Source organism: Tympanuchus pallidicinctus, unplaced genomic scaffold, assembly GCF_026119805.1.
Source record: "Tympanuchus pallidicinctus isolate F22 unplaced genomic scaffold, pur_lepc_1.0 scaffold26, whole genome shotgun sequence".
Taxonomy (NCBI): Eukaryota; Metazoa; Chordata; class Aves; order Galliformes; family Phasianidae; genus Tympanuchus; species Tympanuchus pallidicinctus.
Window position 1 is genome coordinate 6091543 of NW_026294743.1, and position 23104 is coordinate 6114646.

General features: G+C 34.1%; 1 long non-coding RNA gene across 1 annotated transcript; it reads right to left on the bottom strand.

The window, feature by feature from the left end:
• Positions 1-207: 207 nt before the first annotated feature.
• LOC128084348 (uncharacterized) lies at positions 208-9343 on the bottom strand. The gene is made up of 5 exons (XR_008208487.1): positions 9130-9343; positions 7503-7598; positions 5983-6057; positions 4691-5573; positions 208-971 (listed from the first exon to the last, which is right to left on the bottom strand). It is a non-coding gene; the product is annotated as an uncharacterized LOC128084348 (long non-coding RNA).
• Positions 9344-23104: the final 13761 nt, after the last annotated feature.

Genomic DNA, 23104 nt, shown 5'->3' on the forward strand with positions numbered 1-23104 from the left:
TGCTTTTTCCCATCTACTTACACTCAAAGCTTTTCTTACCATGGTTAAAGTCCAGAAAGTCTCCTGTTGAGCATCTTGCTGTGCTTTGCAGAATCACAGTTCATCCCTGATGCTGGTAATTACTGCCATGTTAAAGGACTGTTCCCAGTGATGTCATGTCTTCCCACTAGAATGACCAGTTGAAATTGACAGTTGGCAGTTGAAATAACATGGAAAAACCCCACTACAACTTACAAAGGGCATTACATAGAACTAGATGTTCTCATGTAGTAAAGGAATTACGCTTCCAAGCTGGACTGGCATTAAAAAAAAGTCCTTTCGCTTCCACCAAAAGGAACCATACCCAGTAAGACTTACACCAATAGGTGCTACAGGTGGAAGAGGTATCTGCCTCTGGTATCAAAGGTGAACAGTTCTCTCTTCACCTTTTTCAAGTCTGATGCATTTTAAAATATTTCTACTGTGTGAGGAGCATGTATTGCACTTAGTGACCTACAGAACTTCAAATAAAATTTTAATACTTTCCTCACATTCTTTTTTTCCTTCTAACTCATGTTACATATCAAATTTCCATCCACACTGTGGTACAAGCTCTGTGCATTGTATGTTTCTTTTTTTGACACCAAGGAGCGTCTCATCAGTTTTTCCAGGAGGATAGGTATTAATTCAAGACCTCCTGGAAAAAGAAGATAGTAAAAATTTGCCAAGTTGCTGGTTAGTTAAAAGGCTTGCTTTTAGTGAGATGAGTGGTGGAAATATGTGATTACAAATTTTTAATCTTTTGTTCATATAAATACATGGATTAGGAATGTATTTTTAAGGTAAAGCTTAATTGCCCGTTGTAGCAAGTATATTATGACATAAGTGGCAAAAACCAGGGCACAGCTCTTCTTCTTCAAACAGCTTGGAGACTGGTCCGTATTCTGATGAAACAGCCACAGAGATGGTGCAGAATAACAATTCATAATTTCCTATGAAGAGGAAAGAGACAATTCAGTGGTTCAAACAACATCACTCAAAATAATATTATATTGTTAATTAAACATCAATGTATAATCTGAAAAGATGCCTATTTTCAGATGGTAAAGAGAAGTCATCCAGGGAAATGCAGTACTTCTTTCCTATTCTGAGTACAAATTACTTAATTTTTCTGAATTTTGGACATTTGTCCTGAAAACTAAAGTGTGATAGCCTGCACTTAAACAATTAATCTGCCTTTCTTTATAAAAACATAAAAACAAGTGTCCTTGAAAAACAAAACAACAAAACAAAACAAATCAGAATGCAAATTAAAAAAAAAAAAAGACAAGTAACACAAAATCTTTAAACTTCAGTAATGTAGAGAAATTGAATCCTGTAATGAAAGCGATTTCATAACAAGCTTCTAAATATCCTACAAATTCATTGTTCAAGATTCTTCAGTTCAAGATGTTCATTTACTTTAATGGGCTCTTCCCATCCCCCAGCTGATTACATACTAAATGATATAGTTTATTTTTGAAGGCTAGTTTGGTCATACACTTAAAACAAAATGATAGGCATCTCTAATTGCTGGCAACAGACAAAAAAGACAAAAACCTTATCAGTTAATGCTAAGGAATACCACCTATGGCCTATCATAAATAAGTGAGTAGAAAGGTAGAATTTCTTACATGATTTTTTTGTACTTTCATGTTGCAGCACTACTTGTATAGTAGTCCAACATTTTCTCAAGATATATGGAAAAAAGAGGCAGGTCTCACTAAGCATGTTTTATTTGACTACTGTAACTGCTTTTTAGGACTTCGAAGGCTTTAAACCTTCAACCCTACCAATGCCACTTAGCTTTCATCTATGTAGCTTTCATCTGCGTAACAGCTGACCTGTGAAATCACAGCTGTCTGTAATAACACATTTGAAATAAGACAAGGTTACTGTCCTAATGACAATGAGCCTTTATATGTGAAAAGCATTTAAAACTTTAGAGAGATCAAGAATGAGTGCTTTTTCTTTCTCTGTACAGCTTCAAAGAAAACCTTTGCAGACTAATAGTTCAAGGGTGCTATTAGGCAGTTTCTCTCATTTGAACAAAAAGGAGTGCTCTAACTCAATTCTTCTTCTTGCTACAACAATCTAATCTTTCATTTTAACTTAGTAAAATAAATGGTTCTCATTGGGTACAGAATTTATACACATACTGCTTATGATACCATTTAAAAACACAACATTGGGCAACATGTTGCAAGGAGTTATTAGTAGGTATCAGGACGAAGAATTATACTGTAACTACCATAGTGACATCACTGATTTATTTAAACAATAATATCAGCATTTTTTTTTGCCCTTTTATCTCTGTATTATAACCTACTTCCTATTATACTTCTTATTATTTATCTCAATTCCCACATAAAAAAGTGTTACTAGCTCTTTTGGTCTTCTTCCCAGTTTCAACATTCTGTCTTGATCACTGCTTGAGCCATTGACAATAGCAATAATTTATATGAAAATGAAGCACTGTCAACTACTTGTTCCAAGGCTTTTCTTTCACACTGATTTCCATTAAATGAGAATAAAGAACACCCATATGTTATCAAGAACTTCACAATTTTCCATTGATTTCAAGCTGAGACTTCTGAAATCCATCTCTTCAGTTTTGTTTATTCTTTAGTCAACACTGAACGTCTCTTTTTTTTTTTTTTTTTCCTAGTTGTATGTACAGAACAAAAGAAAGGAGAAACTATAAATGAAATTTCCAAGGAAAAGAAAGCAGTCAGAGTTGCGCCATCTTGGAAACCAGAGTACCAATAATTGTTATATAGATTTGCAGATCTGATATTAGATAGGAGATGAAATGCAAGAAACTTTGAAATTAAATATTCAATAACAAAGTCTTACAAGCTTCCTCTCTTCAAGACACTTGCTATGCAGCAAAAACCTGGGTAACGTACTCTCCTAGTTCTTGTCTTCTGTGTCTGTACACACTACTATCTTCTTCCTTAGCTGTGTTCACAGATGATCACTTTCTTTCTAAATTCAAGTTGTTAGTTTCTTCAATTTTCTTAAAAACTGATCTTTGTTCTGTCTTATTTCTGCCCAAAGTCAGACAAGAGGAGAAAGCACCTCTGTTCATCTTGAATATCTCCTCTAGTGTGGTCTCAATCCCAAAGGCTCACTTCTAGGAGCATGCTACAGGAGTTGCTTTGCCTGTGTACAGCATTTTTGTTTTTTTTTTTTTCGTGCACCCTTTCTCTGCACAGGAGTAGTAACAACGAAGTAAACACATAAAGAATTCTGGTAAATACAGGCCCTAAAGTCATTCTTCTCCTCAGGCTGGAGATAGAAGTATACTTATTGTGAACATCAAGAAGAGTAGGTAACTTCAGACCTGTGGGAAAATGGAAATTAATGGAAAATACTGTATTTTTTTCTTCCTTAAAAATCTTTGCCAAATATTTGGCATATACATAAATATTTGCCAAAAAACTTATAAGGTAATAGACTGAGGGTTTTGAATAAAGCACTTAGCTGATTATAAAAAAGAAACAAGTACTTTATACACTACTGAAGTATATGGTAGACACGCTTTAACACATTTCAGCAGAACATGCATTTCTTAGACACAGCGCTCCTCAAAGTTGCCAGGTTTGCCCATTGATCTTAGCACTTCCAGTAATTTCAAGACTTTACGAAGACCATGTTTCCAATCCTTCAAAAGGGAAGATAAAGCATTCTATGTTTCATTCAATTTTATCCTTTCCTCCTCTTTCCCTTTCCATACAATCCTGAGCAAAACACGCAAGAAAGGACACTCAACTCACCCCACTACTGGTATTTTCACCTGAGCTGGGGAAAGCTATGCTCTATCTTCACCTTCAAGGGGGCTAACAGAGGTGACACAAGTGTTTCAGTACCTAGCTCTTCATCTTCTTTCCTCTGTGCTCAACATGCATCATCCTAACACCACATTGTGGAGAGGCAAGCCACCCAAAATCTGGAAACCACTCAGTACCAAAACCATGCTTCTATCCTTTTTAATATGTATTTTATTTCCTATGTGATAAGAAATGCCATGCTTCAGATTTAGTTTAATATAAAATGTATTTCTAGTGATTCAGGAGTGTGGTACCCACAGTTTTACACATCACTTCATCAGAGGCTGGTTTTCCTCCTATTGAAGACAATAGCAAAAGTCTTGTAACAAAAAGAGAAACTGCTGGAAAATGAATATGAACTATATCCTTTCAACAATTTCTCTGCCTAATGGAGTATAGTAAAGCTCTTCTACATAACTTCTGAATAATACTTTATGAGATTTTGTTAACAAAGTTTCATTTAATACTTCTTTGAGATTTCTGGTTAAAAACAAAATCTGATTCATGCTTAACAAAAGAGAACAATAACTCTGTGTGTGAGGGAAGTCGAGAATTCAGATAATGGCTATGGTTTCTGGATAAACTGCTTTGGTAACATTAGCGTTATTCTTGCTTACCACAGCTTTCGACCCCAGGAGACAGTGCTCTTCCAAGTCATTTTCTTTTTTTTCTTTTTCTTTTTATTTTTTTAAACTATGTGTGGCATAATAATGTGGCATGTGGCTCCTTAATATAATACAGTGACAAAACAGTAGTTTTCAGTAGTTTTCACTGAACGTTTTTAGTGGCTGGACACAACCGAGACAACATAAAAACCTCACTGCAGGCACATATCTTACCTTTGTTATGAATGAACTTCACTTTTGCAGCAAGGAAAATCCTCGGATCTTCCTCTGGCTATCTGCTAGACCTGGTTTCCCAAGAGCAAAAAGCTCATACAGGTTGGAAAAGGGGAAGACAGTAATAACGTACTAAAGCCCAGTCTGAACAATTTATAAAGACACCACACTTTAAATGATACTATTATCATATATGCAATATTATTACTATTATTATTATTATTATTATTATTGTGCTCCCAATACCAATTCTAAATAAAAAAAATCTACTCGTGCTGGTTTGGCTTGGATGTTTGAAAGTCAGGAGAACAGAAATTGAAGATGTTAACATAATTTTTGTTTTGGAAATTTTTGATTTCTTGATCCATAAAGGGTCATATCCTCGCTTCATAGTCGATCAGTGGAAGTCTATTATTATAATCAAGAATTTGTTACTGAAATAAGTTTGATCAAATGAGCTCAAAGCCAAAAGATGGAGTTTTGCTAAGCTGTTCATGTCCTGTCTTTTCATCATATGCATTTTTCTGGAACTTTTTTTCTCATAGGATGTAAATGCTTTTAGAGTTTGTTTATTATGGTAAAGTATTTTATATAATAGATATATATATTTTATATAGTATGGTATAAAATAATGTATTATATACAGTAAAATATAAGCCTAAGCAGTTAAGCTTAGTAGATGCAGTATGGTAAAGTAGAAAGAATTATCCAACATCAGTGCCTTGGTTACATAACAAGCTAACCAATCTATTTTCTTTAGTGATTGCTATTACTAATTTTTATTGTTACTATAGGAGACCCACAACAACTTTCCCAGCAGTGTTACCTACATAGGACTTGATTATAATGAAGTGATTTGGAATCCACAAAGAGAGAGGTCACCCTACAAATAAGGATGGAGATAATCACATTTTCCAAAGGGATTTGTTAATTCACATTTGGCCAAGACATTAAAAGCAATTATGATATTAAGCTCTTATGGATATTAAAGAGGGTCGTTGTGGGTAAATAAACATGCATTATAATAGAAGCTTTTTAAAAATTGAAATTTATTCTACAGATGATCTCCAACAAACCATAGAATTCCAAATGCCAAGGAAATTTGAATTCTCCTGCTAAACTTCTAAATTTTACTGTTAAACTTTAACTAAGTCTAACTAGGTAAACATAACAAATATGGTCCTTTTAATACGAATTATGTTATAACAGCCCCTGACCAACAAAATAATCACCTTTAAGAATAATAAATAGTGCTATAGAAATCAATAGACATTCTCATAAAAGTAAATTACCTTAAGTATTTGTTTAGATCTTATGAATAATTTGGTCTTCACTTTCTATTTGAAAAGTATATTCACTATAGCAATCTGTAGTGAGTAAAGGAGATAAATTATTAAAAAAGGAATCAGCAAATAACTGATACTACTTTCTGCAGCTGCACATTAACCAATCCAATGTGTATCATTTACTACCTTCAGACGCTAGGAAAATTCAGTGAGGTCTTGGTACTATTATTGTGCTTTGCTAAATTTCTGCAGCCATAAAATAAATCCACCTTCTATGGTCATGAATAAAAGGTTAATATTAAGCTAATAATAGAAATGCATAAAATTCCTGAATAATAGCCATGAAACACCCAAAGAAAACCTGTATATATATGTATATAGAATAAAAACGTGACTAAGGTGTTGTTATCCTTTCTACAACCACTCCATTTACAAAGAGTTAATACAAAGATAGATATTATAAACTCATATACACTGGATCTACCTTCTCTCCTCTCAACATGGTCTTTGCTTTTATTTTTCAGATACATTGTTCAGTGGAGGTAACTATGTTTCCCAAGTAAAAAGTTTTCTTTCTGGAATAATTAGTTAAGAATGGAAAAAGGAACACATGATGAGGCCATTTACTAATAATCATAAAATGCTTTGGTTGGCACAGGATGGTTGATGAATGGAAATTAATTACATTTAGAATGAATAGAAATATTTTGTTTCTGGAGTAAGAAGCAAGTGAACTGTAATACATCAACGTATGGAGACAGACATCATTTGCAATGCTGACTCTCACTGAGTTTCACCACTGCAAGATCTGCCTTTTTCTTTCAATTATCCCTCCAAAAATCCATAGATGAAATAGAAACAATGAAAACTAATGAATTCCTATAGGTATGGCGATATTTGATAAATAAATTACAATCACAAGGATAATGCTGCAGCTGCTTACAAGTAAGAGATTTGGTAAACTCTCCCACAACCTGAAAAAATGCTGAAAAGTTATTACAGGATGCAGAATTACAGTTTGCCCAAACACTGCTAAGAGTAGGATGGACAGATTAGAGCCACTTCACTTTCAAAGGAATCATACCTCCATTAGAGATCCCTCTTAAACATAACATATATGTTTCACGAGAAAAGTAATTTTCCACTTAAGTCAACAGGAAAAGTTACATACAATAATATAACTTTTCTATAAATATTTTAAATATCCTGCAATTAAAGTTCTCACTTAATTGAGAGGGCAATGGCACAAACTTGGATCAAAATGTTAAAGAATAAAATGAAGTATAACTAACATTTTTATAGTTGCTGACAGACAATAAGTATTGCTTTCCAATTATGAAGCTCAACACACTAGCAAAAAGAAATGGAAAGGTCATTTAAATTCTTGTTACTGAATTAAGTTTTCTCTCAGGTACTAAGATTATTAGTTACTGTTGTTTGTTAAAAAAAAAAAACAACAACAAAACCAAAAACAAAACAAAACACGCAATAACTAGTTAATAAGCCAGAAACAGAAGACATCTTACTTGAGCAAGAAGTCCTCTCATCCAGGTCTTGAAGTCTGCATTAGTGCAGTCAAGTAATAGTGATGTGTTTTTGCCCTCTCTGTGCCAAGATGAACACTGGATGTAGAGAGAAATTCCTAAATACCTTTAAAACAACTTTGATTTCCTTCCCACTTTATGTTTATCCATGGAATTCACTCTTGTAAACTCTAAGAGTCAAATCTAACCAAATAGTTTCCAGAAAAAAAAAAAAAAAAAATACAGGTAAAAAAGCCACTCTTGTAACGTAGAAAGGTTTCTTGCTTTTATCATCATTGATAAGACAGAGTATGTTGAATGTGAAGATTTAAGTAAGGAATATAAAGTGTGATGTGTAAATCACATAGCATATGTGACTAAGTGCTGAAAGGAAGCAAAAAAATTGGTCCTGTAGAGTAGTCCTCAGATGCTGTACAAAACAGGTACTGGAGTCAAATCTTCATAACGTTTTTGGATAAAATGTGAGTTTAGAAACTACAAACGCAAGAGTAGAGCAGGAGCTATTAGTATGTGGAAAAATATTTCAGTACTCATTTCTAGCACCTCCATGAATAACTTTCATTAGCCTTCTTATCCTACTACACAGACCAAAGGTGAAAGACTTCTCCCCATTAACTCAGACAGAATATAGCTCTCTTAGTAATGGATGTGCTCTTGCAACTCCTGAAACAGCCTCCCTCACATCATCTTCCCTTATTCCACTTGTAGGTACAAATTGTCAGGAACATCTTTTTGTCTTCTAACAAGGAAGGAGGCAATGCTCTTATTTTATAGCAAAGTTGTATTAAAAATTCGATCTGTTTTCCAACTGAAGCCCTTAGTGCAGCTCACAGCAACAATTCTTCCCTTACAGTTAGCATCTACAATGGTATACCACCCACTAGCTTCTGGATTATCCAGCTTGAAAAGCTTTGACTGTACTTCCTCAAAAAACAATATGACATTTGGAGTTGAGAAAGTTGAAAAAGGAAGAACTCTCCTTAGAGAGAAGTCTTTCTCTTGCTTTTGGGTTGCAACTAGAAAATTTCAAAGTCTCTTGATACCAGACCTACCTTCCCCTTTTCTTCCTTTTTAATATTATTGTCTCTCTTTTAATTATAGTAGCACCAAGAGACCCCAAATGCAATCAGTGACTCATTCTGCCAGTCTCTGTGAAGACATATGGTATGAGACAGTCCTCACCCTGAAGAGCTTACAGTTTAAATAGACAAGACAATAATGAGACACATTAGCATTATTATCACATTGTCCCAGGTGGGAAATTGAGTCACAAAGATGAAAAGCAACATGTTCAAAATCACATCTACACCATACAGTGAAGGATGGTTCAGTCCTCTTTAAATTAACAAGTGTTTAAGATGATACATTGGAAAGGAGTGCTGACTTGTCAGTTTCAGTCCAGAAGACTTGCACCATCTTGGCTGAGATTACAAGCCCAGAAAGAAAGCGCTGCATTCTGTGCTCTTACAATACCTCCAAGTCAAACATCTGTACTACAGTTCCATTCCTGTTCAGTCTGGGGGAACATGCATAGATTCTCTTGGAAAGTATGTAGTCTAGACATGGAAATTCTTAAACACCCAATTCAATAGATTTCTGTAAAACTTACCTTTATTTGTTTTATTAAGTTACTTATCCCCAGAGTCGGAACATGGCCTTGATTATAGATGTACTTTCTCCACAGACTACAGAGCATAGGAAGAAACCTCTCATTTTTCATAGCAGTCAAAATCTGAAGGTGAAGCCAAGTAGTGTGTGGCACATCGGGTTTTTCATGCCAGCCTGGGAGAACAGTTTAAAATGAACAATATTATAAATATTTGTAAAAGAATACAGTAAGGTAAAGAACAAGATATGATAGAATATAGCTTTAATTTCTCTGGAGAAAAAATATATATATTTGTGAAATGATTTCATTTATAAAATTTTCAATTCTTATTCTTCAATTTTGAAGCCACTCGACACCGAAATACACAGTTACATTAACCTCCCTGAAAAAAATCTATCACTTCTTTGCTACATCTGAATAGTTGCATGTAAAATATCGTTTATTTTATCAAGAGATTCATCAGTAATCCTGAGCTTCGTAAAATTTAATTTTTTATTTATTTTTATTTTTTTCAGATCTAGCGGAACAATATATATCTTGTCTCAAGCTGTTCTTGTCAGGACATTTTTTCTAATCGTTGAGGTTACCTAGTAAACATTCGTAATAATCTTTAGTAGTTTTCCATTCTGTTTTTGAAGCATAAATATACACTCATAATTTCTTTTGGAATTAAGAAATAAGTTCCATCTCCTTCCATCAATAACTCCCCGATCCTCCATTGCCCCCCCCCCAAAATGAAGGGAAACTCTTTTACCACTTATTACATCTTGTGAATTTCATTCCTGTCCATATATGCTATTTTATTTTTGTCTTACTAAAAAAAAAATAAGTGTAAAGTGTATGATTACTGTTGCTTATACTATCAAACAAGTGGAGATACTTAGTAGTACTCGTATTTTATATTTATCTGTAATTTTTCTCTCCATTCAAAATTTTGTTCAAAAAAATATCACCCACCAAGCTGGCAGGTAATACATTTTTATTTTAATTATTTCCTTCTCAAGCACACATTAAAAGTTTAGATAAATTGTAAATATTGTACATAAAGAAAACATCTGTTTCTTTGAAGAGCTGGTTTCTCTGCAGACACAAAATTGAAAAACAAAGGACAAGAAGAAATCTCTTGAACAAGGGCCATGCCACAGCACAGATTTATTGTAAATAAAATCTAGATCAATTGTAACAATAAAATAATAATAATAATAATTCTTTTCCCTTAACTTTTGTCTTATGGTAGCATCTCTGACTTTGTAAAATGAATGCTAATTTTTAAATTTTGAAATTAAAATTGTTACTTCTTATTCCTTACCTGTAAGACCATTTATTTCCACAACTCGAATCTGAATCACTGAGATTAGATTGCATATTACTTATTTACCTGAAACAGTAACTAAATGTCTGTTCATCAATCAACTCTCACAAAAGTCTGTGTGAGATGGAGAATGACATACTTTTTCAGATTAGAAACATGAGGGAAAAATATTTTATGCAAGCATACTAAAACCAGCCCTGTTTTCCAAGTTTCCTGATATAGTAAATCTGTACATTGTGTGGAACAGTTACAGTTTCCAGATGTCAGTTATTATTTAAACTCAGTGGTGTACTGAAAGGTTTTGTAGGAATGTAGAAGAGAATACAGGTGCTTTGAATCAATTACAATTGGCCTGAGAAATGCTCATACTAATAACTTGTGATGAAGTCCTGCTTCAATTAAGAATTTTCCCCATGTTCTTTCATATAGACTTTTACATTCACCGAGTATTCACATTATCTCTATAATCATTTGCATATTTATCTAATATTTAAGGAGGTATATGATGGCCTCTAGTGGTGCGTATCAGCATAAAAATGCTGAACTGCTGGTTTATTTCCCCAGCACTTTAAAGTTAATATAAAGCAAAAAACAAATGTACATCTGAACTGGATCTTCTAAATGAGACAAACAGCAGAATATGACACACAGCAGAGAATGTAAAGGTTTCATCACTTTCTGTTTACTAAAAAAGAAAAAACTGTAAAAAATCATTCAGTCAAAACTATTATATTAAAAAAAAATAATAAATAAAATAAAAAACATTCCAAACCTTTACAATTTCAATGTTTTTTCTCCCTGGGGTTTTGATTACAAAACATAGCTAAAATTTAGCCTGCTAATACTATCAGTCAGTACACGAATGGGGATAGGACAGATACTGAATTGGATAAAATCCATTTACATTTCCACAGAGAAGAGCCTTACGGAGTAGATTCTTTTTTTCACCCTGAATTAATCCATCACATTTTAAAGAGCTTCATTACTGCATTGTTGAAATATTTTAAGAGAAAGACAGTTCTTGGTACATTTATTACTAATAGTAAAAATATTCAAATAAAATGTTACCATATTAACTGTTCCCCTTATTACTACTTAAGTCAGAGAACTCTAAGAGACTTCACACAGCTGACAGAAGGTATTGTCATTTTAGAAAAGACAGATGAATAATCAACTAAACAATATCTTCATCAGCAAGTTAAATATTGAACAGCTATCTATCATAGAATCATGGAAATGCTTATTTTGATAGAAACTTATAAAATATTTCCTCTTAAATATATCAGACTTGAAATTTTTACTTCTACATAACCAATCCCACTTTTGAATTAAATTTCAACAATTTTAGCAAAAAAATATAAATACTCAAACTTGGTTTGAAATAGGCAGTAATTTCAGTCTAAAGATTTTTGTATGTTTTTGTAATAAATATGAGCATTCATAGATACAAGCTCCTTTTTTATGCAACTATGCATACAAAATGTGCATATATGTGTGTATATATATATATGTATTTATTCCAAATTAAGCAGTTCATATTTTTTTCTGGGAAGTTTCTATATCTTACTTTTAAGAATCTGTTGACTAACAAACTCACCAACATTTCTATTCAACAGAAGATTAATTTACAAGAAGTTGAAAAGCAGAGCTACTGATCTCAGTCAGCATCCTCTGTAGCTCTGCTTCAAGCAAATTGTCACAAGCTAAGTCACAAGATAGATAATTGCCTTAGCTCATTCCCAAGAAAATTTCAAAGATATAAGAACACAGTAAGGTTATTCAGGGAGCTTCTGAATTTATCTTTCTCCCAATCTCTTGCAGCTGCATCTTTCCTTATTCAAGGCTATCTGCGAATTTAGTCCACGTCTTCTGTGGATATAAAGTTGCAGGCAGAAGGACTAATTGTATTTCCTAATCTGAAAGTCACTGCACAAGTATTATAACCCAGATGGAATACGAACATCACAAATCTTTCTCACACGATTTCCACATTTTTGTGAGGTTGTTCAGGTGCAATACAGGGTCTTTTTACAGCCGTTGCAGTTTAACCCAGCAGACTTTTGAAATCTCAGGAGGGCTAACGTAGAGACATGTCTTGTGAACTGCACTGATTGTCAGTAAGCAAAACATTTTCACATTGGAGCAGAGCAAAAAGTAAGAAAGAAAATGACTAATTGCAGGATAGTTAACTGATTAGGCTTTCATGTGTCTTCTTTTAAGTGCAAGGGCTGAAACTGTAACATTGTATTGCACAATTCTGATAAGTTTTCAAATACGTACAGGTAATACACGTACCTTATTTCTTGAACATTCTGACATTTCCCAAGATCTTATGAGTTTTCAGCATCTTACTATTTACATACTGCTACACAATCCTCCCCTAAGAACTGTATTCCACAATTCAGGGTTAGTGAACCACATCCACTTTTTTTTTTTTTTTGAGCTAAAGTGAGTCAATTAAGAGAAAACCAAGAAACTACCTTTTTCCAAGGGTATTTTCTCTTGCATGCTCTTTCATCCTCTGCCTCCCTCCCTGTTCTACTCTCCTCTCTGTCCTTGGGACCTGGATGCAGAAAACAATGTGAAATATTAACGATAAAGTGATTTTTATTTTCCTTGAGAGAGACTGGACAAGCTACTAAGAAACTCATTGCTAAGAAGCAGAATGCAGTGAGCACCATCATCTGAAGAGCAGTCACCAGCCGCTTTCTGAGCAACAGTGATGTTAATGTACAATGCTATATCTTAATTGCCATCTCAATTGGCTACTAAAATGCTGCACCGCACATTAAAATCCCTACCCCACTGATGCACAAATTCTTACCAAATATACAATCCCTGAAAATTACCTTTCAGCTCATAGGAATGATGCCATGTGAAATGAGTTGTCTTAGCTCCTCTAATTTTTGGCTAAAGAAATAAAATTATTTCTTTTAAATTTTAAATGTACATAATTATGTTGAATGGCATCTTCAGCCAATGCAAAACAAAAGTAGCTTAAGTGTACTTACTGTATGCAGGCCTCACAAGTCTACAGCAGAGGTTCTCTGGACTTATCCAGAAATTTTTAACAACTTCCAAGGTAAGTACTGTTCTATTTCCTTGGGCAGGGGATGAAGGGAAAATGTAGTAAGAGTTTGTTTCTGGAAACTTGCTTGTGCAAGCAAGCAGATGAAAATGTAAATGAAGCAATGAAAAGGAAAGATGAAACTTAACACAGAATTGAGTTCTTTGATCCAGACAGTAGGTTTATGGATTAGGGTTAGACAAATTTTTTGTCTTCTGAATACATAGATTTAGGTGAGAACAAGGAAAGAGAGAAAGGTAGATGTAAAAGACAAGGTAGTGTAGCAAGCTCATGTTGCCCTCCCTGAGTCATAGCAGCTCATAAAAAGTCAATTCAAAGGGATATGTGGAATATAGCAAATACATGTTTCAATTGCATAAGCTTCAAAACATAGGCAGGGTCTCTATGTTTTATATATCCAGCCAGCTGAATTTTCTGATTTGAAGGGTAGAAACATGTTTGATAGACTTGAGAATCTTACCTCCTCTTCAGCTCTCTGCAGAGATCGTACATTGACTGCTACACAGTCCACCCCTCGCAGCCATACCTTCCTGATATGTTTGAAAGGTAGAACTAGTTATTACTATGTGAAATCAAGTTTCTTCAATGTATTCAGAAGAGCTAATCCATAAACATAGTGTTTTAAGCATTTCTGGGCACCATAGATCTTGCTTCATTTCTTTACCTGGAATCCTGATGTATACCTGCCTAGAGGCCAGAGACTATTGCAGCGTTTGGCTTAGGTCAGACATTATTTATTAGTCTGCTCCAAAGACAGGGTCTCTTGAAGCTGCAGAGCAATAGCCCCAGGGATTCTGCTAGCAAGGCTGTCCTGGAGCCTCAGACGTGGAGGGAAACTTGCAGCAAGCCCAATGGAGCTGACAGTGCTGGCAGTTTTATTACTGGTTTTTACCTGGTATGCTGACAAGGACATCAGTTTCAGCTAAAAATCCAAAAGGACAGAAAGTTCTTATTTGTCAGAGAATTCAGATGTGTGATTTCTCTGATACAGCATGAAGCCAAATCTTGTTGCCCCTCAAGTGTCCACATGTACAAGTTAGAAACCGCTTGTTAGACAGCTCCACCACAGAAGTGATCCTTCTTTTTATTTATTTATTTAATACCCCTTTCCTTCCCCAACACTCCCAGTCTTCCTATAAACATAAAACTGTTCAGAAATTAAAATTAATAATGCATCCCAAGCTATTTAAATGTATAGGGTGACAGTTTGTATCATCTGCTGCTGGAATTTGCAGATCTCTGTTGTTACAGGTCAGCAAAATTTGGAAAGTGTTTTATAATTAGCTCTTCAAATAGACAAAGTGCTTCTCTGGAACAGAAATGCTCTTCCTTCTACCTTCTTTTAATCTGATACCTTCCGTCATCACTTAGAAATACAGTAACACATGAGACTACTGGGTGATATTCCAGCATACACAAATGTAGGAGGAAGCTAATGCTAAGGCACTACAGTGCTCAAATGAAATGAAAAATTCTGCTTGGAAAAAACGTTTTGGGATTTTTAACTTTACCTTTTCAAGAAAGGTACTCATTTTTGTAACTTAGCAGGCATTTTCAATTTCTGTCCCTAAGATGTAAATACTTCTGAAATTAAGGAAAAAAAAAGGAAAAGTCAATCCTGTTCTAAACAGTCTAACACTTAGAGGTGGATTTTCTGTTTCTAGACACCAGAGCCTTCATTACTTCAGGAAAATACATCTGTTACCATGTATAATGCAGCTGTCAAAGGAGAGACCAGATGAGCATCCTTTAAAAAGAAAAGTGAAATCGACCTTACCTAGAAACCGAGGCTCTGCAGAAAAGAGCATCATGCTGAATAATGTCCCCCCAAATACATATCACCAACCTCAGCCATTTTTCTTTCTTGTTTTAAATTATTTCCTTTAAATAATCAGAGCCACTGCTTTATGCAACAACAATATCATGTGCTAGGAAGATACTGCACTGGTGACCTTGGATTTTCCAGCCCATTACTCCTGAGTGGTCTCCATAAGACTGCTACATTGCCACCTGCCACATAACACCTCCTCCAATGACATGAACAAGTCAAACTATTCACATTTCTCTGCGTCGTACCCTGCTGTGTCACAGAACTTTTTCTGTGGAACTGTGAACACAAAGTGACCTAGGGCTGTGAGTGTGCTAAGGATCTTCCCCACTCCTACACCCTCTTTTGTCACTTATCTGATAGACATTTCAGAAAAAGAGAAAGGAAGATGAACAAAAATACTACTACTTTCATCCTGGTTAAAGGAGCATTTCAAATCAGCAGATGGTGGAAGCTATACTAAGAAATTAAAACCCTACTAAATACTACTAATTAAAATCATTTTTATGAAAGGATCTTAGATATATGCAAGATGAAGACACATACACATTCTGAATACTCATGTCCAGAAAAAAAAGGTCAAAACGCTGCCCTCATCAACTTTCACATGCAAGCCATATTTGAAGTAATCGGCATAGTTGTTTTCCTTTTTATTTCTACAAAAGCAGCTGACAGACTACCCAGAGACCCTAAAGAAAACTGCCTCAGGGGAAGACAAAAGCTGTCAATGTCAAGATGCAAAGATCTCTCTGTGGAGGAAAACATTCTCAGCAAGCAAAGTTAATACAACCACTGATGTTCAAATATGAAACATAGACACTTGGAAAGAGACTACTGCAGTCACACCCATAAAGGAAACAGAAGTTTTGGCAAAAAAATTTGGCATGACAAAAAATGCAAACTGAAAGCAAGCATAAGGCCCATGATGGAATTTAGAAACTGGCTTGCCATAAAGAGAAGAGCTGATAGGAAAGCAAACGTGCCTAGTGAACTAAATATAAAAAACATGCTGGCTGGCAACACCAGCCAAGCGCTGGCCATTACCAGCAAGTAGTGATGTTATTTGAATCAAATGTAAAGGGATCATTTTATGTCGCATAGAAAGAAGTTCTAGATGCAATGATATTATTGTATTTTATTGAACTAATGCAACAGTAACAGCAGAAAAGGTTTAATAACTTAACCCAGAGAATTAGTAGTACATTTTCTGGTTCAAAAGCTTTTTTAATTTCTACAATGGATTTTGACCACCAAGAGTTCTCAAATAAGCAATGTCATTTTCTTTTTGCCCAAGCATCTCCATTTTCTATTAGACAGTGAAAAATAAATGAAATCACTTGGGCCATTTTTCTCGTTTTGGTTGTGTTTTGTAGACAAATCTGACATTTCATGAGAAGTGAATTACTTGAGATATTTAAATACTTCAGAAAATTTTAGAGCAGAAAATAATTCTGTGTGCCCTAAAGGTCATAATTTAAACTTGTCCCATCGTTTAGTGCACTATTTTCTGTAGAATCCTTGAATGCTCTTGCAAAAAATTATTTAAGGAAACTTGGTCAACTGATGCACACATCTTTATTCTCACATCCTATCAGACAGATAAACCTTGGCATCCTCAGATTAGTCACCCAGAGGAGCCAATTGTCTAAGAAAGGAGAAAGTTGCAAATTCTTTTTTGGGAACTTAACTTTGAACTACAGTTAATCGGTCCATTAAAGTTGAAAAATCAAAGTTCTCAAGATAAAAAAAATTCGTATTTATGTATCCATCATGTCAACCAAAAGAAAAATTCAGCCAAGTTTTTACCCCCACTTCAAGTGCTCTTAAATATATATATAATATATAAATAAATAAATATAAATATATATATATATATATAAAATATATATAAAATCAGGAAATCCACAAGAAAAAACACGTCCAAGTAGCAAATTAAAGTAGCAAGATGTAAGAATACTTACTCTATACAATTTGATTTGTTTTACCTGTTTTGTAAAGGAATTCAGGCAGAGTTAAGATAATAAAGCTGCTACTGACAGAAATAGGCATTCATAATAGAGGGCAGGTAAAGCAATGACAATAACAAAATAATCAGAGTAAACCTTATTATCTTCATTAATTCTCTCTCACTTTTGACTACAGTAGGGATATTAACTTGCTAATATATTCTACCCTATTCAAAGAGAGATGCATCCCTTGAGCAAATATACTAAATTATTAATTTGTTTATATCAAGATTTATGAAGTAATAATTATTAATAAATTAAATATATCCATGAATTTTCCAGACACAGTCTTTAGGAGTTAAGTATGACTGTTTATAGCGGTATACAAACGTCCATTTATTTAGACTTAGATTTAGCCTGCTAAGATTCTTAAAACCCAGATTTTTTAATGCAATGGATCAGAAAAAAAATATATGGCTTATTTTATTTGTCTATTTCTATGATTTTATAGATATCTTCAAGATCTTTTTGTAGTAAAGAACATAGCCCGTAATGAATTACAGATTTCCTAAAAAAATTTGCCAGGCAGTTGTGAGCAGGGCTAAAGCTTTAACAGATGTCATCTAAGAGTATAACGTGAAAAAACAAACAAGCTATTCACTCTGATTTCAAAACCACTTAATGCTGGAAAATGTAGCAGTTAATAAGCATAAACCAAAGGTCTAAATCCATGTCCCTTCATAGAAAGTTAGATTAAATGTGTTGCATGCATTATTTGCTTATGTGTGTGCATGTAGGAAAGTAATTGAAATCCATATAAGGCTACTAGGATCTGGTAAAACTCGATGCATTTTTACCTAAGAAAACCTATAGCATTACAAATAGACACGAAGCTTCAAACAGATATTTAGTTATGTATGTTTTTTCATTTCATAAAGGACATTGATAGTAATTTTACAAGATTACAAGATAGTAATTTTAAACTAGCAAAACAGAAGAGATGTGAAGATCTTCAAAACGGTGTTCTCATGTTTTCACAAAAGTTTAAAACAATGATTTCTTTCATCCTTCTTCCATTATCAGCCACAATTCTGATTCATGACCATTCAAGTGACTTTCAAAACAAAGTCTATTACTGCTAATCATTCACATGAATAATAGAATCACAGAATGGTTCATGTTAAAGAAAATCTCTCTATTCATCTGCTTCAACAGCAGGGACACCCAGAGCATGTTGTCTGGGCTCATATCCAGGTAGCTTCTGAAGATTTCCAAAGACAAGTTTCCACAACATCTGAGTAACCTGTGCTAGCATTCCTTCACACGTACAATGAAACGGATTCCTCACCTTCAGAAGGATCCTCTTCTGTTTCATTCTGTGCCTACTGCATTTTTTCTGGAAAGCGTGAAGCTTGAAAAATAATCAGTGAATGAATTTTCCTCAAGAAATCATTCTGCAGATTAAAGTTACCTGTAAATTAGAAGCCCTACAGTACTACCATAAAAGACAAAATAGACAGTACAAAACAAGATCTATTTTGCTATTACTTAAAGCTTTCAATTCACATAGCAATGCTGATGAGCTGACTATGTTTTCTGTTGTGACAGATATGCACAGCCATCTACAACGTGGCTTGTCTTTCATGTTGCTTTCACTGCTGCTGAAACACATCAACCACCACCACTCTGCTTACATCCACTGTTTTGCCTCCAGAAACCTTCAGCAAGGCTTGATGAATGTCCACAGATACAATTTTTTCCACATGAGTGAAGTCAATGACACACTGCTTCATGTGCTTTTCCATGTCAGATGCCATTTTGTCAGACTGTCCCTATGCTGCAACCTGTCACACGGCAACAAATTTGAGTGGAACATTCACAGGAAGATTCACCCTCAAACATAAACACAAGAGAAAAAAAAAAATCAGAAAACAAGAACAAAAAACTAGATTTAAGAATTCATCCTCTTTTTCTACAACACAGTAACGCGTATAGTTTACTCCTCAAAACTGTTTACTGAAGAATTTGTCTCTTTTCCAGAAGCATGGAAAGTGGAGATCAAAACTAGTCTACGAAGGCATCAACAGCAATCAAGACTTTTCTCTATCTGCAACTACTGATAGGAACGTAGTCAAAAATTCAAATGACTTAAGCTAGAATGCTCATGTTAAAAGATAAAATGCAGCTATAGAAAGGTAAAATCTCCCCCAAGATCTGTCTGTAGCAGAGGATTAGAAAAGGTTTATCAAATTCTATATTTGAAATAGTAAGAAAATTCACAAGAGAGTTCTCCTAGATGCAAGGTTTTATTTCTATTTCAGATTACACTAAAAAATGAGAGACTAGAATCAAGATATATTTCAACTTCAATAACTATAAAAAGACTTAAATCTGTCACTCTGAAGCCATACAAAATAACTATAAAAGTCACAAGAGACGTAAGAATTATGACTTTGAGGGAAAATACACATTCAGTGGACCCTGACTGACAAAAGGAGGTTTAACTGAACAACAGTATAAATACAAACAAGAAAATCATACATTCCCCAACTCATTTAAAATTTAGAGGAACAACAATTTTTTTTATTAGTTCCAAAATGTCTGAATTTTAAGATCTTTAAAACTAAAGGATAGAAAACGGAAAGAACATTTTGCAACTGTCTCTAACTTCTTAAATTTCTGATATCTACAGGGAAATACTAGAGAAAAAGACTTTTTTTTAGAATACTTCTCAACAAGTTAGACCTAGGGGAAAAAGCAGGTAATGGAAATAACTATAAAAGTGTCTAAGACTATGATTTAAATTCCAAGTTAAGTTATAAGCAGTGCAATTCAAAAGCATACATATTAATGATAATATTCTTCAAACGCAAATGCAACTCTGAGTTATGACCTCATTATCTGCATTAAGAGAAACAAACCACTGTAAATATCCCCAAAATATTCTTGATTCTATGACAACCGAACAAAGACCTTAACAAAACTTCTGGATGCTTAAATCTCACATAACTATACTACACAACCCAGATGTGTACACTCAGTTTCTGTCATAGTTTTTGTTATTTTACAGGTAAGAGTTCAGCTTGCATACCACGAACATTCATCACAGTAAGTGGAATAAAAATCACTGTCTCTTTTGAAAACTTGGCAATGTGACCTTGTGTAGAATTAAGATTCCTCATTGTTTTGAGGAATATTAACCTCTATTCTCTGTAAAGCAATACAGAAAGTAAACACAGGTTCAGGATGTAGCACAAAATATAAAATGAGTTTTGTCATGAAAAAAACAGCTTATGACCAAACTATCCACAGTTGACTGATTTCTTGAAGAAATTCTCCATTATGTCTCAACAAGTATGATAGGCTGAAGGATTCTGCAGTTTGTATGTGATCTTCAGAATTCTTTTCAAATGAATATGATGTAATACAAAATTTTAAAAACAGCAACTAACCGAAAGAAAATAACAACACACTAAAAGTGAATGACTTGCAATCAAAAAAACTACAGATACCTAAAGACAACTATTTTAGCTAGATGGCACAGACGGGCAGTTAAAAAAAAAAAAAGGTAGGACTACATCAACATCTACTTAAAAAGAAAAAAAAGTAGGAAAGGGGAAAAAAAAAAAGGAGAAAAAACATGACAGTTTGGACAACTCTGTTAGTACAACGCTTCCAGAACCATGACTGTAGGTGATACAAAACCTAGAAAGATAATTTATGCCTCTGTGATGCAACTCTGATTCCATTTACACAGATACAGATCGTCTCAAAGTCACTACACGTTATGCCTGCGAGACAAAGGGGAAATTAACTCCTTATTTATATCACAGACTACTCTCATCACTGATAGTTCTTTAAAAAATGTAGAATCAGGGAAACTGTTACCAAGGAAGTGTCTCAGAGTACAAGCTGGCAGCTGAAACTGACACAAAATAACTATTCAGAAGTTTGTAAAAGCTTCTCCAGAAGCTAAATGAATGAATGGTAAATTACACAGTGGAAGCAGCTATTGCAGAATTGCAGTAAACATGAATGATAGCACACGTGTAATAATAAAATACACATACAGCTCTTTTAAGTGGAAGTAAAGAAAATGATAAAATCCATCACTGGGAACTAATTCAGAAGTTATTTTATCAAAACTTCAGTGGAAATTAGGTTGCAATTTCAAAAGAGAATTTGGCTTCTGTAAGAAAAAATTAAGCAAGAAATGAAGAGCGTGTCAATACGTTCACTAGAGATTATGTGCTACACTCTCAAAAAAAAAATAAAAAAAATAAAAAAAATTACCAACAATTGCACATTCTGCATTCTGAACAGTATGAAAACATGCCTGAGAATTATAAATTATCTTAATGTTGCTATTTTGCATTAATACAGTGTGTTGGCCTTTAACTATTGTAATGGACAAATTAGCTGAGCCGGCTTGCTTTCCATACTGCTAATCCCAACAGAAAAATGCTGCTTGTTAAGAATAAAAACTCTTAATGTTTCCCTGAATTAGAAGGTGTAGGAAGTTTACTTAAAGCATTAACAATGTTCTTTTTATACAAATATAATGTTTATGCAAGCTAATGACTCCTACTGTGCAGTAACATAATACTCAAAATATTACCAAGGTATTATCCACTAAAAAACAAAAAATAATCTTCCTTACACAAATTTTAATACACAAGAACTCTGAACCAAAATTCTCATGTGGCTTTACGAACTGTACAAATTTTATTGTTTGCCCGACACTTTCTTGGTACTTTCCTGGTATTGAAGGGCATTTTTACTAAGAAGATCCAAGAAGAAATAAGCACTACTATTGTCTTTGTCATGCATGGCACCTTGTAAGAGTGGCAGAAGTAATGACAAAGAACAGCAACTTCAGAAGGAAGTGAACAAGAACCCCAACACACTATACTCAGAACCTGGCATTTATTTTTTTGAGAACTTAACTACATTTGCACTGACTTAGTGAATACATTTTGAAAATAAACTTAGTGTTCAGATTCACAAACACCCATCAATAAGAAATCCCAAGCACGCTGTGGGGAAAAAAAAGATTTAGAAAAGAGCGAAAAAAAAAACAAACAACAAAACAACTAAATTAGAACATGACATGGGTGTTTAGTATAACACACACATTTTCACAGGAACGAAAACAGTTTGCAGAAAGAATTTAACCAGATTGGCAGAAAACTCTCAGAAACAAATCAGGGATGCAAAAAAATTACAGGAAAATGAGAAATGCAGTTTAAGTATATTGAGTATATATTATAGATTGAATTAAGTAAAACCCACCAAGCAGCATGATCTAGCATTTCTCAAAACTACTAATTTTATTTGGATCATTATTTTGATCATTACTTAATCAAAGAAATACTTAAATTTAAGTTAGATGTGTCTCTATAAACGATGCTATGAATTAATGGCCAAACAACAAGCTTAAGTTCTCATATGTCTGTAAGAGTCCAAACTTGCAGAGTCAAACTATTTCAATTCTAATTCTGAGTGCAATACAGGGCTATTTCTAGGACTCTAGAATCCTTGTTCCCCTGACTGTTCTTTTTGTTTTTTTCTTGTTACTGTATAATCAAAAAATATTAGGATGTTATAACCACAAAAAAAAACCAAGAGAGTTTGGCAAAGCAGACTATGATAACAAAAGAGAAAAAATAGAAGGCTTACCCCTATCCCGGGCTCACTCACAAAACACCAGCAGAGCAGATCTCCAGAAGAGATCCTTCCCCACTGCTAGCCAGCTCTTAAATGGGTCTAGGAATTCCTTCACCTGTGCTCCTCTGGCTGAT